Genomic DNA, 17,495 nt, shown 5'->3' on the forward strand with positions numbered 1-17,495 from the left:
TGGAAAAGTAGTGAGGCTGTGATTTTTTTTTTTTTTTTTTTTAATCCTGATGCTGAGAGTAACTATAGATTTTGAATGTATATTTTTGGGACCGGGTTTATCTTAAACTACCGCATGATAATTAACTATCCGATTCACAGGTAGGTTTTCTTTGAACCTACTAGTTAAAATTAATCATGGATGTTGGATAAGCTGTATTTTCAATTATTAATTAGGCAACTTTGTTGTTAATCATAGCAACATCACTTCATCGAGATATTTTCTGTTACATGCATAATACAATGAATGCAATATTCATATAAATTATGTAAATAAATGAAAAAATAAACAAAGTGGGCATGACAACGGGGAATGGCGTTATAGGCATTGGCCAAGAAGGAATCGAAAAGGAAGCAAGCCACGGGTAGAAGTGACAGCCCGCTTACCATCTCTGCTCACACTATCTCCCTGCCCAAGTCTCGCCTGACCCACACAGCTGACCAATACTACGCACGAACTTGAACGTCACCCGTGAGACAGCACAGGATGGGGATGTCCACGCACGTCTCTGAATTCTCATGTCACTTCCTACCTCCCTGTGTCCAATATCACAGTCGATCTTGCAGTTCCTTTTGTATATGTTTCTATCATCTGCCCAGTACAATATCTCTGGGAGGGCATCCGTTGAATGTTTCCTCGTGGTATTTCCCGAGTCTTTAGTGGGGCTCTGTGACCACGGTGCCTCTGAAACAGCTCTGGTTGATAAGGAAGAAGTGAATGCATGGGAAGATCTACACTCTGGAACCATTTTAAGTATTTGAATAAGTGAAGAAGCTGGCTTCAGAGTCTTCAAAATTACAAGGGGCTCGATAGGCCTCTCCCATTCTTTATCCCTCACAGAGATCAAATCCTTAATCCTACGTGTCAGGGGACCTATGAATTAGGTTTCTGAACATTTAGAAAAACTAATATTAATAACGGGGAAATAATGTATCTTAACCTGTGTGCATGGTATGTGTTTACATCCAGTATTTTATAAATGGATAAATATAATATATAGTAAGGTAAAGAAAGTTTAAAGGTAGACTGATAATCTTTAAATCAGTTTAGTGAGCTGCATGAGACCATTCTCATGACCTTAATTTATTTAAAATACTTAATTGTTGTTCTATTTTAATACTTAATTGTTGTTTGCTAAATAAGCATAGCGAACATCTACATAGGCCACAGCAGTTAGTATTTAAGGGCTAATGTGAACAGTCCTCTGTCCCCAAGGAAGACTGAGAGACTGAATTGTGTGATTGTCCTTGGAGTCACAATAATCAATTATTACAGAAGTAGGAAGGAAGCAAAGACTTAGGAAAGATATTTTGACAGCACTTGGAAATGAGAATTCTGCTTTCATTTTCCAAATTGAAAAGAAATATTCATTTTCCACTGGGTTTTGGGCAGAAACAAGAAATTCTATCTAATACCTCTATTATTTAACAATTTTCAGAAATTCATTACGATAAGTAAATTACATCTTTTTATTTTCCCATTTTCAGAATACAATATTGCCTTTCAGCTTAAACCAAAGTAATTATCAGAAGCCTAAAATTATTTGTAAAAAATCACTAAACAAAATTTATAATTATAATAAAAACTGACAATAACAAGACAGAATGTATATTGCTATGAAAAAGTTCTCATTCAAAATACCACCAAAATGATTTTTAATATTTAATGCTTTATTCCTTATAATAACTTTTCATGATTTTCAGAAAAAATATGAGTACGTTCAATGTACACAACTCTAAAACACATCTTTGTAAATGTTAAAAATGAAATATATATATCTTAGCTATAAGGAATTAAATTACATTCCTATTAAGACTTAATATAATATGTGTGCAAGAGCGATAGAAAAAAATATTGTGTACCAAAATAAATTGTAAAATCAAGTAATTTAAATTTTTTTCTTTAACTAATCGTGTCCAATTAGTTTCTAAGACTCAATGTATTCATCACTCTTTTGTCCCTGTCAAGCTCTTTGATTCTTAAGATTCTACTAATTGAGCTGGTTTTGAAGGGATAACAGTAGATAACAATGCAGACACAGCGTGGCGAAAAGTCAGAATTCCTGGCTCGATGTTTTCTTTTAGGTCTGTAGGGATGGCATGGAAAGTAGCATAAGAGAACCGGAAATGAGGCAATGGACCAGCTGCATCGCTTTGTGGATTGGCCTGTGGGAGAGTGGAGAATTTCCTCTTTCCTCCTCTTAGTTCTTTCTGGTGGTCAGATAATGAAAGTGACATAAGACAGGGTAAAGAGGAAAGTAACCCAATTTAATTATGTATGGACATACGTGGGTTCCATAAAATTACAGGGCACGAGGACAAATGAGGCAGATAAGACATATGCCACCTTAAATTTAGGAACAAAGGCGGGTCATGGTTTGGGATTTCAAAGGTAAAAAAGGCAATTCGCATGGGGATGGAAGAGCTATGTTTGGTAAACGCGTGTTTGCTGGGCCATCATTAACATTGGGACACAGAGAGGATTTTGATCAAGCCTTGCGAGGCTCACATCCCCACACCCAGTTTCTATTAAACTGTCCTCATCTGTGATACTAGCTCCTTCCTGACACTGGTCCTCTACCTAAACTCAAGCAGTTAGGGAGAAGATTAAAGCTTCTTGTCGAGTCTTTTGTTTCTTAAAAAATAACTAGCTTAGAATAATCAATACCCCAGAGAGGCATATTTGGGGTGGCAAACTCTGCCCCCTTCAGGTCCTGACCAGAAGGCTTTTATTTTCCTGTCCTCATTAAGGTGTGTGTTCACAGTAATTATTTCCATGAGGTGAAGGTAGCCAAAGGCATCAGAGGTGAGAGCATTTTATATACGCCTCCTTGTGGAACTTTCCATTTTCTCATTTCCCTGCTACTTTTGGATACTTTCCAAAAATACATCAATAGGAACGAATTTAAAAAAAAGAAACGTAGTTTGAGGTTATTTATACTACTTACATTGCAATTAGAAACATGAAGTTCAAAGTTCCCAGCTCCTCTGGGGATAAAAAATTATTTTAATAACTTCCTGAAGAATCGAAACTGTCTCCGAGGCACACACTGTGCCGAACGTCTCCCAAACCCATTCTTTCTCCTCTGATCAGCATATAAAACCACTAATTACTCATCTCGCGTTTGACAAAGATGCTGTTTCTGTTTCACTGTGCTGAAATACCAGACAAAATGAGCTTCTGGATTGAAGCAACAGGAACAACCCAGCGAATGTATTCAATTATGCCTCTGCTCTCCATCTCCTAAATAACCACAAGTAAATAAATAAGTAAACACCCACCTCTGCCCTCCAAGCATGGGTAAGGAAATAATATGGCTATCAGTCTCCTTGAGAGCATTAGCGCTGTAAAACCTATATATCGATCCATTCTTCGCCATCCCATCGGGATAGGGATCTGTTCATAAAAATCCATTTAAATTCTCCCTTCTATATATAATTCTTAAAACCCTGTCTCCCTTTACCCCACTGTATACATACCCACAAACACATTAAATGAGTTTGAGTCTCCAAAGGCACACAAGAAATGAAAACTTTCAATACAATCCAACAAGATGCCTTCATGCAGAGGTTGAAAGAAAGCCGTTACAGATGTTTTGCATTTCCTCAAACGCATTTATCAAAATACATGCATTTGAAAATACCATAGGAGATCTATTAAAAGATGATTGATGAATTGTTTTGCAGTTGCATAGCTCAGAGCATTTCCTTTCATCCAACTGAGACATTACCCAAGGGCACGAGGTTTAGCTAAATAAAAAACAACGTTTTGAGTCTCTTGCCAGGTAGTGGCAAAAAACGCCTTCCTAGCTTATGAGCTTTAGTGCACCAGCTGTAGTAACTGTCATTCAGCACGAATCCCTTCCTCCACCGAGCCTCACACACTCACCTCAAGGTTTATGATGAAAGGCTGCGCTAAGTAAACCTGAAAATCTCCCCTAAGCTGGCAAGAAACTCAAAGCAACTTAAAGATGATTCATTGCTGAGAACATCGTTTTTTATTTGTGAGAGAGTAGAGCGCCATGGCTGAAAGTAGCAGCTGTGGAAACAAGACAAAGAAGAAAAGACAGGGAGAAAGAAGCAGATTCTATGAGAGGAAGGAGGGAAGGATGGATTAGAGAGTACTTTCATCCATCCTTCCCTCCTCCCTTCCTTCTTCCCTCCCTCTCTCCCTCTCTCCCTCTCTTCCTTCCTTCCTTCTTCCTACAATTTTTTTAAGGGTAAAATTTTAATTATATCAGTGGAACGAAGTCTCACTTTATTGTTTGATAATCGACTGCTGGAAGATTTGAAGCCTCGCGCCTCCTTTTTGTGCCCACATCTGGGCAGGTAGGAGAGAGCCCGCAAGCACCATTTTGGGCCGCGTGAGAGGTTCTGACTGCCTTACAGACTTCGTTCTCTGATGGGTCCAAGCAGAGTAACTGATTTTCAGTTCATCTGACTTGTTCTTATTATAATTACAGGGATGATGACTTTGAAACTCTTTACAGGAGTCTGACTTTTAAAGCTACTTTTCGGCTTGAAAACTCTATAGTTGTAATTTCTATTTTCCCTGAATTCTTTTGCTTTCTCTTTTCTTAGGGGCGGAGATCTTCTACTTTAAAGTCTATTGTTAATGGAGTAGAGAGTATATAAATTGAAGAATAGAAAGATATCTAAAAGTTGCAAAAACAGATTAGATAATAAATTAGAATAATATAGTTCACCTGGCTAATATTATCAGTCTCGGGTACTATCTGATTAACAGGTAGAAGGGAATAAATACGCCCATGCGATACCACTTGATGAGTGCTTTGCTCTTAATGGTTGTGGTGAGAGAGGGTTTCAGAACTCAGTTGGAGGAGAAATCAGGAAAGACTGTCTTGAGAATGTAAAATACTGCAATAAAGCCTGGAGTTGCAATGGAAAGAGCAATTGTTTGCAGATGGAGATGGCAAAGTATATCAGCAGTTAAAGGATTGAGGGGCTTTGGGGTGAAATCAGCATAAGAGAGACTCTTAAGGAATATATACCCATACCTATCTATCACACACACACACACACACACACATATATATACGTGTGTGATAGATGTGTGTGTATGTATGTGTATATATGTATGTATGTGCATGTATGTGTGTGTATATGTGTGTGTGTATATCCTATATATCCTCTCTCTCTCTCTCTCTCTATATATATATCCAATGATAATCAAATCTTCTAACTTTTTTTTATCCAATTTATTTTATCCATTTTATCCAATGATAATCAAATCTTCTAACTTTATATATATATATATCTCCTAATGTTTTAAAATGTGTCAACAGAGGGGTGACCATTTTAAGTCCTAGTGCATATAATGTCATGCCAGGGGTAGAGAATCTTTTTTGATCAAATAATGCATTTTAGTGTGAGAAGATGAGTACACATCTCATCAATATATGACTTATTATCGTTGGATAAAACAGCACAGAATTACAAAGTTATTTGGTAGAGTTTGCTCTCATGTTTTTAAAGGATAATCAAACTAACAGCCAGTATCTGGAAAGCACGTATGTCTCCCAAGCATCCAGCCATAAATTGTTAAAAACGACAAATGCAAAAACACTGCCCCTGCTCTCATGGGGGTCAGAAACACTTTGTAACGAGTGTTTGTCAAATGCCTGCTTTCTGTAAAGGGAGTATGTTTGGCAAAATCGGGGTGAGGCAAATAGGGCTTACGCATAGATGATTATGACAAAATCTGTACTCTCAAAGAATGTTGCTTATGTTTAGAGAAATAGCCAAGAACATGTGCACACACACACACACACACACACACACACACACCCCACACACACCCTTACACACAAGATTAATAATCTTCACATGTATTAATTAAAAGTAGCCAAGTAACTTTACTTAAGGAATGTAAAAATAATTTCTCTGTGGAAAATATGAATGTGTACAAAGCTTCTGACAGGATTAAAAATGGACAGTGGATACTTAAGAGGTCAAGATCAAAATGTTTCAATTTGTAATTTTTTTATTTTTTGAGAGTTTAAATGTTACGGAATCATAATCTTATAGGTTTTCTTTGAATGGAAATTCTGTGCCATTTTATCGAATGATAATCAAATCTTCTAACTTTTTTTTTAGTGATTCATTTTGGAAATAGTTAAAGTAGTTTACATCAGCTAGTTAAAAATTCAGTTTAAGAGTGTGGATGCAGATGATCATTTAAAGGTTGGTCTTCACAGATCGTTAACGGAGTGAGGATGCTAACGATAGCATCTATCATTGTGGACCGATGACAGGGACGAGGTTACGCTTTCAATCCATTTTCTTATGTTGGCTTCATGGCTTGACAAACTAGTGATTGTTCTCATTTCAGAGCTGGTGAAATAGACAATAGATGAGTCATCTAAAGTCACTTGGCAGGGGAATAGAAGATATGAAACTTTACTTCGAAAAGTGTCAGACTCCAAATGCCTATTTTTAACCAACATACTGCACAGTCCCTTGGAGGAAATGAAAGGGGAAACTTGGGGTGATAATGGTCACAGGCACAGAGAGGACAGTCGACTCTGGGACACTTTCCTCTGTCAGTTCTGGAACGCTTTTCTCTTCACCCTCCTCCGCTTTGCCTAATTTTTTTCCCTGGTGTGGCACTTGTTTAAACTGGATATTAATTGCATAAGTAATAAAGGAATCCATTATTTTTGATCCTCTTTATTGCTTTCTTCAGGCTAAAGTCTGGAGCCCGTAGTGACTATCCACTCATATCCTGTACCTTAGGTCACATCCCCGTAGTCAGGATTTTCCTGAGGTGTCACAGCGTGCCAACGAGATTTATAGACTGAGAAGCCCAGATCACAGAAATTTCATATGTTATATGATGTCCTTTTTGCTACGGACAAACAGGAATTTCATAACCAATTTATGTTTCGAACGTGAATGCACGTCTTGTTTAAAAGCAGTACACACTAAGCATTGTCCGTTAATCCCACGCGATTCATCGATAGAGAAAAAAATGGCGTTGACAGTTGCAGAAGTGTCCACTGATTTCTATTGGGGACTTTCCCAAGATATTTTAAAAACTCCTTGACGTTTTGAAACTTCCTAGCCTTGCGTGACGGAGGTGGGTGGGAGGTCACACATTTAGTTGGAGATGGGCCGAGTGAAGAAGGATGTTTTTTGTACATGAGCAGCTAATTTTCTCAGGTTGGGTGCTTTTGATGCTTCCTCTTCCGATAGCAGTATTGTCCAGTGTGCACCTAAGCTTAATCCACTCTTTACTGCCGGATGGATTCCCATGCCTCCTGTCAAGATCACAGTAGCTGTTATGTATTTTGAAATCTGTAATTAATTTCCAATAGCTCAGTGCATCTGCTCAACTCTGTTTATCTTATGAACTGCACTTATCAATTTATAACGAAACTACTTTTGAATGTCTGAGGCCTGTATCAGCCTTTAAGCTTCTGGTTCGGGGAATGTAGTTGTTTATTTTCTTATCTAAAATCCAGCCTTGAATATAAAATTGTTATTAACAAACATCTTTCGAACTTTTAATACAAAAGGAATTTAACATGATGAAAGTGAAATAATTAACATTTGTGCAGTTAAAAGATTAAAGAAAAATAATTGTTATTCATAATAGTTTTTTCAAAAAAAAAAAAAAACCAAAATTTAAAATTTTTTCAAGAAAAAAAGTTAAACGGAAAAAAAAATAGGGGTGAGTAAATAAAACTAAGACTGACTATTTGTCCTGGAACTAATCGAAATAAATGCCTAGAGCCCTTTAATACTATAAAACTTTCAGTGAAAGCTGTTTTAGCTTGTGATTTATATTTAGTCTTATAAGTAAAGAAAACAAACAAACAAACACATTTGTAATCCATCCCTCCCCAAAGGGATAGGTAAACAGCAGCATATTTAGCAGTTTTCATAGGAAACATTTTCTTTACATGGATTCTGTGCAAGGAACCATGGTAATTACCAGTCTGGAGGTGAGTAAGAAAATCACTGACAATAATAACACAGCATTGAACTCCACCGTTGGGAGAGTCATTACCTTGGAACCCAAAATCAAAAGCTCTCCAGGCAGAGATAAACAGCCAAGTCACAGATCCTGAACTGGGCTGTCACATATCAGAATAAAGACTGGCATGTGCATGCTGGCATTGGGCTGTCTCTTGCTTGTTTTGTTTCTTTTTCCTTAATGAAACTCTTTTTTTTTTTTTTTTTTTTTAATTGCTCATACACTTTCAGGAAGTCAGTGAGCAGATTTTTTTCCTTCATCTAAGTCCCATTAGAGTTCACCTGTTCCTATCTTTCAGCGGGTTAGAAAGTGAAGGCCAAAGGTCAGCGAAAGTGTGAGGCCACGTTTAGACTCCCAAGCCTTGGCTTCCAGCCCTGCCTAGGAGTTTGTCCATAAACCCTGTTAGAGGTAACTGTTAATGGCATCATCATCGTCGCCCTTGACTTTTTTCTGTTTACTTCTGAAAAGATCTTTAGAAAACAAACTTTTAACAAATACTGGTTCAAACACCTGAAATAGTACTTTTCAAATGAGACTGAAAAAAAGAACAGAACAGAACAGAATGCAGAACACACCCCACAGAGACGGAGCATCTCTTGAACGAGGCAGAGATGATGGTAGGTCACTGACCCAGAAGAGAGACGTCAACGGGCGTTACGGCATGGCGGAAGGTGTCTTAACTTTAAAATTCCAGGTAGCACAGTCCAAAACAGAGTCTCAGCAAGCACCAAGAGGATGGGCTTGTTGAAGACGAATAAGAGACCATGAGATATAATGAGGAAAAGGACAGACCCAGCGAAGCAAAAGAATAATGAAAGTCAAGTTAGGCTGCAACGGCGAGCAGAAACTTAACACCCACCATGTTTTTCCGACCAGATTTTGGTCTCATTTAAAATCATAACGTTTCACTTAAATTAACTGCTTGCAAGCAATCTGTAGAAATTTTGTCTTGCCTCCTTAAAGATCTTGAGAATTAGTGGATCGTATGTTAAAAATCGTACCGAAATAAAGCAGAAAATTGTTATGGAGCAAAAAATAAATAAATGGATATAAATATAAATCGTTTTAGAGTTCTAACCACATGAAACTAATAAATACAGACAGTGTTGTCTACTACTTCCTATCACCTGTAATGAAAACATGGTAATATCTGAATATATAATATCTAGTGATATATTGTCCTATACGTGACTTGCATATGATACATAGATGCTACTCCAGAAGTAGCTTTCATTAATATTGCTTTGACTCTGGTGAGAGAGTCTTAGAAATCAGCGGGTGCTTTCAGAAGCACCGCATCCACGCAAGCAGGAAACCGGATCATCATCACATGCATTAAATTGGATTGGTCTGGAAAGTTTCTCAATGCAACGAAGTAAAATCCACCGGGGATTAATGGAGCTGAAGCCCAGGTTTCCTCCTACTGAGTGGGCCGAGAACAGAGCGAGAGGGCACTCCCGTGCCGGGAACATAAAGGCGTGTGGCCAGGAGCGGCGAAGGGACTAAGGGCAATCTCCACGAGTGGTCTGTGACATACGCGATTGTGTCACTTCACACTTGTTTGCCATAAGATGGTTTCCTAGCTCCTTTAAAATACGTTACTATTTTCCAGCTATGAGTAAGTTATGTCAAACTAATATATGTTGAGTTTAATATATACCAGTAATGTACTATAATTTACTCCATTTCATATCAGGACCTTACAACTTAAAAAAGGATATAAAGATCTATTCACAAAAAATGATCCAAAGAATACTTAAAAAATGCATAGTTTCTTCTGTTAACGATTAATATTTCCAAAACAGTAAGTCTTCCTTTACTTTATTTTCTCTAAAATCATGAGAAAAATTCAAGAGTTAATTTAAGAAAGCCCAATATTTCCAAAATTATCTTAAAGTAATTTCAAATAAGTTTAAATATTTAAAATGTTGGTTTCATGTAAATTACTTCTACAGTCTAAACTTCATATAAAAAGTGTTACTGATATATCTACATTTAATTATTTAGGAAAATCTAAAAAAAATTGTCCATTTTAACAAATATTATTCTCAGTGTTTCCTTAAATTGATGATAGCTCACAATCAAAACATGTGTAGAACCTAAGTCTTGTGTAATTAGAAATCATGCCCATAAATTTTTATCTTTTTTGGTATTTCGTTTGCATTACAGAAAGAATTTTATTAACGTTTCGCATTGTTGGAATTCAAATAGTCTTGTGACACATCAAGTACATTTGACAGGCAAAATTCACTATAGTTTAAAATTATGTATTTAGCCTGGAATATTATAAGGCAGAGAGAAACTCATTTTCAAAATTTCAGTCTGTACCAATGAATAGTTTTGACTGACTAATGTGTCCCTTGTTCTAGTTCTGTGTCCTGGGTTCCCAGTGAATGCCATGATTCTGAGCTCACAGATCTGTACGTTCTGTGCTGATTAAATTACCTAAGTGCCAGCTCTCACTTAGGGGCTCACAACTGGAGATGTTGCTTTTAAGCTATTGATTAGAAATCTGGCTTCAATTATTAAGGCCGAAAAACACTATACTTTGTCTAATTTCTCTTACCACGAGAATTGAATATTTCTTCAGATAAAATGATTGACATTTTTACATTAGTTTGATAGCATACTTACTGATAAACAAGACATTACATCTATGAATCTTATAAAACTTGCTAAAAGAAACTTCTTTATCCTATTTTTTAAGTCTTTCGACCATTTCTTGATATACAAAGTTATTAATTATTCTATCAAATAATTATCATGTTAACAATTATAGAATTAGGTCCTATGATACTCATATACTAGATATTTCTTAGATTCTTAGCATGCTACTGGTATAATAATTGAGCCTAATGCATGAATTACTTGTTTAAATAGCGAAGTTCTTAATGCAGAAAAAATAAGTTTTCTGTATACTCTGTCTTTTTCCCTCGGAAGTGACCCTTGAAAAAACAAACAGACCATTTATCTCAAACGTTATTTTCCCCAGAAAAAAACTTCACCTTCTTGATATAGAGTTAGCATAATTTATGGGAGATATTCAATTTACTTCCTCCCCAACATGATGTTTGTAAATCAGTGTGTGTGTGTTCATGTGTGTGTTTGTGCAGATGATGTTTGTAGAATAATTTTCTACAGACTTCTTTCTCAATATTGGAATATTTTGGGATTTTAATGACTCAACATTTTCTAAATTTGGACCAGCTTACCAATAAAAATTGGATCATTTTGTTACCTTATCTCAGATATCTATGTACTTGATTGCTATATCGATTGCATCAAAAGTTATAAATTTTAGGGCTACAAATAACATTGACTTCATATAAAATAAAATGAATGTTGACTTCTATATCTCTATTTAAATAAAAATTGAATTAAAAATTAACTTTCTAATTGAGGGACTCCATAAGCATTGAATTGTGCTTTTAAAAGGCCATAATTAGGTATCAAGTATGAAATGTTTAGAAGAATGACCATATTTTATAATAGTAAGAAGTGAGGCCAATTATGCAGTTAAGTCTAGAAAAGTGAATTCTATATTTGGAATGAATCATATTCAAAATATTGAACAGAACATCCCACCCTATGCTTATATGCTGTAGGCCATGTTAAGAAAAAGTTAAATGACAAGTTTGACTTTTGTGTTAGGACCCAGAACTTTAAGAAACTTGCATAACTTATTCAAACCACACGTTAATGAATGACAGCTGTGTAGACCAGCTATCTTGTCAATCATGACAAGTATATGTCCATTATGCTGTATCCTGTCATTACTTAGTGATATGCATGTATACGTGTGTGTATACACATATACACACACACAGATGCACGTACATACATACTTGAATACATATGTACATATCACTATATACATACATTGTGTATATATATACGAGGAAGATTTTATTCCAGATTATTGCAATAGGAGAGGCAGATTGAACTCTACTTCACTAAAACAAAAGACGGGAGGTTTTTCTCCCAACCTCCCTCCCTCCCTCTCTCCCTTCCTTCCTGCCTTCCTTCTTTTCCTTCTTTCAGTTTACGATGTAAAAAAAACATATTTTTTGCTCATATTAATTAATATACATTCTAAATTCCTCCACATAATAGGCTCTTGCCTCCCAACAACTAAAAAAGCAATCTTGATGGAAAGTAAACTAAAAACTGGAAAAGCACAGTTTTCATTATCCGCTTTGAGGCACAGATTTGCCATTTTAGAAACAAGCCACTTTAAGGATTATGATGAATGTGCCCATTTTTGATGCACATATCATACAAAGTATGGATGTGCCATGCTTTTCCAACATGTTAATAGACCGCCAGCGAATACTCTCAGGGCCGAGCGCGGAAAGTCGGGAAGAATTCGGTAATGTTTACATAACTCATTCCTTGGTCTGTCAGATGCTCCAGCTTGGAGGTGTTAAAGCGAAGATCTCCCAAACCTTCACAAAAAGAGGCAAAGAAAAGACGATGAGGCAGAGCATCTATCCCACGATTCATGCAAAGTCAACAGCTGTTTTCCTATCTGTAAATTCTTACTTAATTTTAGAATTCAGGAACCGCAAATCTCCCTAATGGCTGTTTTGATCGAAGGGAATGTCACATTTGACCTTAGATTTATTTATCAGATTTAAAATTTTAAATCTCATTTTTAAAATATTTTTAATCTGTGACTCGTCTGATTAGAATCATGATCAATTTTGTATTCTGTTAGCTAAATTGCATGCGTTTGAATGATTTGTCCCAATCCTGTTTGTGATATCTGCCCTTTACTTTCCTATGAAATTTTGTAGGTTTTTTTTTTTTTTAATGCAAACTACACAATGACAGAAATATAATATTTGTTTACCATTTTGTTCTGAGTTCTTTATAGACTTGGCACTAAACCTTCTTAAATTAAAAAAAAAAAAAAGAAAGAAGATGGAAAAAATAGCTATACTAGATGATTTTCCATATTTATCAAAAGACTTGCTTCATAGCTCATACCACTACTTGGTGGCTTTTTGAGGGGAAAAAACATGGCCGAAAGAGTTATATAAGTACACAGAAAAATAATAGCGTGGCCATTCCACCTGCTTGGTGGTTTCTGTTCATAGACCACCTTTTTTCCTCCATCATCTAACTTTCAGACTATGTTTGTCTTTGAATTTAACGATCACGTTTGTTTGCTTTGGCGATTTGGCTGAACTCGGTCAGTGCAGCCTGTGATGTCCCTGCTCCAATTCCCCCCTAAGACACCCCAGGATTGAAACCATTTAGGGGTCAAATCGAGTGGTTAAAGTCTGCTGAACCCCTGAGGTTCCTCTTTTAACATTTGATGTGCGTGTAGCCAGGGGCTCTTTCTCATTCAAGGGCTTGAGGCGTTTGTCCCTTGTTCAGGCAGGACAAGTGAGCCCCGGGTCCCTCTTTCAGAGGACACAGCCCTGGAGATGTGTGCAGCCCACCCCCTCCACCCCTCGACCTTCAGGCTGAGAGCAGTGTCAGCTGCATTCTGAGTAGCTTCTCTCTCGTCTCCCTCAGGAGCTCCCGAGGTGTCCCAGCTCCCTGGCGTCACAGTCAGCCGTTCGCCTATGCTGACTGTCAGCAGACTGAACTGGTTTCACCGAAACCAGGAACACGCGTTGTTCCACAGTCCGGTCCAACCCAGGCAGAGCTCAGCCGCCAGCAGGGCCAGCCTTCGCGGCTGGCTCCGACCCTCAATTTCCCCTGCAGACTCCTCAGACTCACTCTCCCCAGTTCTGGGGCTTGTTTTTTGTTGTTGTTTAGTTGTTCGATCAATTAGATTTTTGCTTAGTAATTTAGCCGTGGAGTCTATTTCCTTTACAGATTAGATTGCTCTTTCTGATGCGTCTGCTCAAAAATTTCCCCCCTATTTTTATCTTTGATCCCAGCTTCTTAAAATGTCATCCCTGGGTCAGCAGAAGCCGCTTCTGGGTCAAGGGTCATAAGCAAGCCCCTTAGTCAGTCTGACTTCTGCTGTTTGACATTGGACGTGTGTGCAGTTTGGGGACTGTGGTCACAGGTCAGAGGTTACAGTTTCACCCTGCATTCAGCCAGGGACTGGTACCTCCAGGCTCTCTGGTCCCTTCCCCAAGGGTGCAGCCTTGGACACGCAGCCTTCCAGGTCACCAGGCACGAGTGTGATTTTTTAAACGCCTGGATTCCCAGCTGTTTGTCACCCTCGGCTCAGAAGAGCTTAATGTTCACTTGGTGTTTTGTCAGATATGTGTGCGCGTGTGTGTGTCTATATATATACTTATCCTTTTGGGTCGCTTTCTCTGGAGAATCCCAACTAATACAAAGATCGTGAACCCAGGACCCAGGGCAGCTTACAGAGTTTGGAAAAGTCAAGGAAACAGATAGCCTCCCAGGTCATAGAGGGAGGAGCACAGCTCAGACCACACCATGCTTTTAGCCCAGGGCGATCTGTTTCCTTCTATTGTTTACAGATTGGTCAGATGATACATTTACTCTGATACATTTATGCCACTAAAATTACGTTAATTTCTTATGGCAGCAATAGAAAGCTAGGGCAGGGACCCACGAATCCATGCGGCCAGTGATTTGGATAACTCTTACCTTCGAGGTGGATGAATGCAGGGGAGGTCGGGGTGCGCAGAACGGCACCTCTTATTATCATTGTGGCTTCGTATTTATTTACTGAGGTTAAGTTTACATGGGTTTGTTCAATTCATGACAGGTCATTCAGCTATATGCTTATGATGTGGGCAGTTTTCTGCATGTACGTTTTAATTTAATAGGAACAAACAAAACTTCTAATAATCGAATTAGCGATGTGGAGATAATCACAAGTATTAAAAATCAAAGGATTTAGAATGGAAGGGCAATAATGCAGAAAACCGGAAATGAAATCCAGTGGTTTTCCTAAATAAAATAACCAAATAAAAGAGAATATAACAAAGAATCTAAGATGTGATAGAAATCATTGATCTAAATAATATTGAAAAATAACCCATAGTGAACTTTTGAGTTCAAGGTTTCTTAACAATTCTAATAAATATTAATATATTTATGAATGAATAATTTTCTAATATATATTTTAATAAACATTTACATAAAATAAATTGTATTTCTAACAGAATAAAATTAAAATGGCTTCAAATATCCCTGTTTTGACAATTAACATTAAGAGACATCAAGAAAACAGACACAGAGATTAAAATGAAGTTTGAGATACAAAATATCAATAGTAATTTATGTTTATATTGTGACACTTGTGAAATAATGTACATTTTTAGGTATTTGAAAATTAGGAGGGTAATCACCTATTTATCTATCGTAAGAGAAAAAATACAAAGAACCCTCAAATGTTTATTCTGACTCTATAAAAGATCAACATAAACAAACACAATATTTGGAAATTTTTAGTATGTAATCACTAATTTTGATCAGTGGAACCTAAATGTCTAGTAAAATAAATTTGGGTACATAAATTATAGCCCATCTATAAGATAACATAACATGTATCAATTTTAAATTATTATAAAATAATACACAATTAATATACAGGATATATTAGGTATAAAACACTTCAAAACTGTTTCATGGTTTAATTAACTCAATAGTGGAATATGTAAGTGTATGGATATATTCTTTGTCAGATTTAGGTATAGTCTTTATTTTTCACATTGTTTTAAACGTATAGATATCTTTTTGTTAAGCATAAAAATAAAATAAATATTTGTTTAAAAGGGTACATGCAAAGGGATAAATCACCTATGCTGTTAAATACTTTAGATTTGAGGAAATTTTCAGAAAGGAACATACATAAACAAAAGAATCTAATTTTATTTTCAAATATTTAAAGTGCTTTGTAAGATGAAGATGTTTTCAGATTTACATATTTTAATTTCCTGTGTATTGCAATCCATCAACTTACTTGCCAAAATATACAGATGCCCTTATATTACACAGCATTACTTTAAATTTATTTTCTCGAATTTGTATTAAATTACAAATCAAAAAGTTTGCAACACGATTTTGATTAGTTTAAGACTCAATAGAAGCTGTTTCCTGTTTTATGTTTGACAATAATTTAGCATAATATAAAGTGGTGTGACATTAAACAATGTTCCTGAACAGAATTCAGTTCCATTAACAAGCTCCATTAAGAAGCCCAGGTACCTACAAATCAACTATTTTGTGTCAGTTTCAGTAATTACTGTTTGGGCATAATTGGTGTAATACCGTACCTTTCATTATAGGGTTCGTATTGTTTGGCAAGAAGACAAGGCAAGGCAAAATGTTGAACAGAGCGAAACATAAATGCAATTTGAAATTATTTGTATCAGAGTCCGCCACTCTAAAAAAGTCATCTACTTTATGAAGTTTATGTCTGATGTTTAATTTTGAATGAATAATCTATTAACAAGTAATTCGAGGTAAATTTGTAATTTAAAAGTGCATAATTATAATAAGAAACGTTCACCTTTTTTAAGATATGATCATGTTCAATGTTATATCCCATTAAGAACAGCAGATCTGGTACCTGTACCTGTGTTATCCGCTATAAGAAAGCACTTTTTTATTCCAGCTAGTAAAATTCATTATATATGTAGAATTCATTATATATGACATTCATATATATAAATTCATTATATATATGTAGCAGAGATAGACAAAGTCACTTCTTCTAATAGTGTGCAATTTCTAAAAATTAATCTTCTACTGAAATTAACACAGAATAATATTGAGAAGTATTTACATCACAGAGAACCATTATCTATTTCTAACTCTGTTATTTATAAGATTCTTCATACAGTCTGTATAAATCACATCCTCTAATAATTAGAGTGTTTTTCTCATCGTTAAAGGAATCATACCAAATGGAAGTATGATTCCTAATAAAATTATTGAACGCTTGATCCTTAAATATAAAAATAATAATTAATAATTCATATAAGTTTAAGAGTTTTTCCTTTTTTCTTTTCTTTCTTTTTTTTATCCTATGTCAATTAAAAAACTTGTGCTATGATTTATTTCTGGATTTTGTCAAGAAAATATACTCAAAAAGTCACACGTTGAAAAACAAGTCTCAATTTAAAATTTAAATGTATCCCCTTCTTTCATGTTTTCCTATTTAAATAGCTGTATAATCACATCTCTGCCAAAATGATTACAAATAAATTGGTTTCAATATTATTTAAAAAGCACTTAATCTTCGTATCAGCAATTGATCATGCAAATTATAATGAATATCACTATGCTAAGTAGTCTATTTCATAAAACTTAAGTTGCTAAGTATTATGCATTTTTAATTAATGGCAAATTAAGCCGTAAAGTGCGCAAAGCAAGAACAAAAAATATGACACTAATTAAATTATATCAACCAGGGGTCCTGGGAAAAGACAGAAACTACTGCAGTTACTTGAACAGAGGAAATTTAATATGGCATAAAGTTATTAAATGAGTATAAATTATCATTTATATATATA

This window comes from Pteropus vampyrus, unplaced genomic scaffold (genome assembly GCF_000151845.1).
Source record: "Pteropus vampyrus isolate Shadow unplaced genomic scaffold, Pvam_2.0 Scaffold132, whole genome shotgun sequence".
NCBI lineage: Eukaryota > Metazoa > Chordata > Mammalia > Chiroptera > Pteropodidae > Pteropus > Pteropus vampyrus.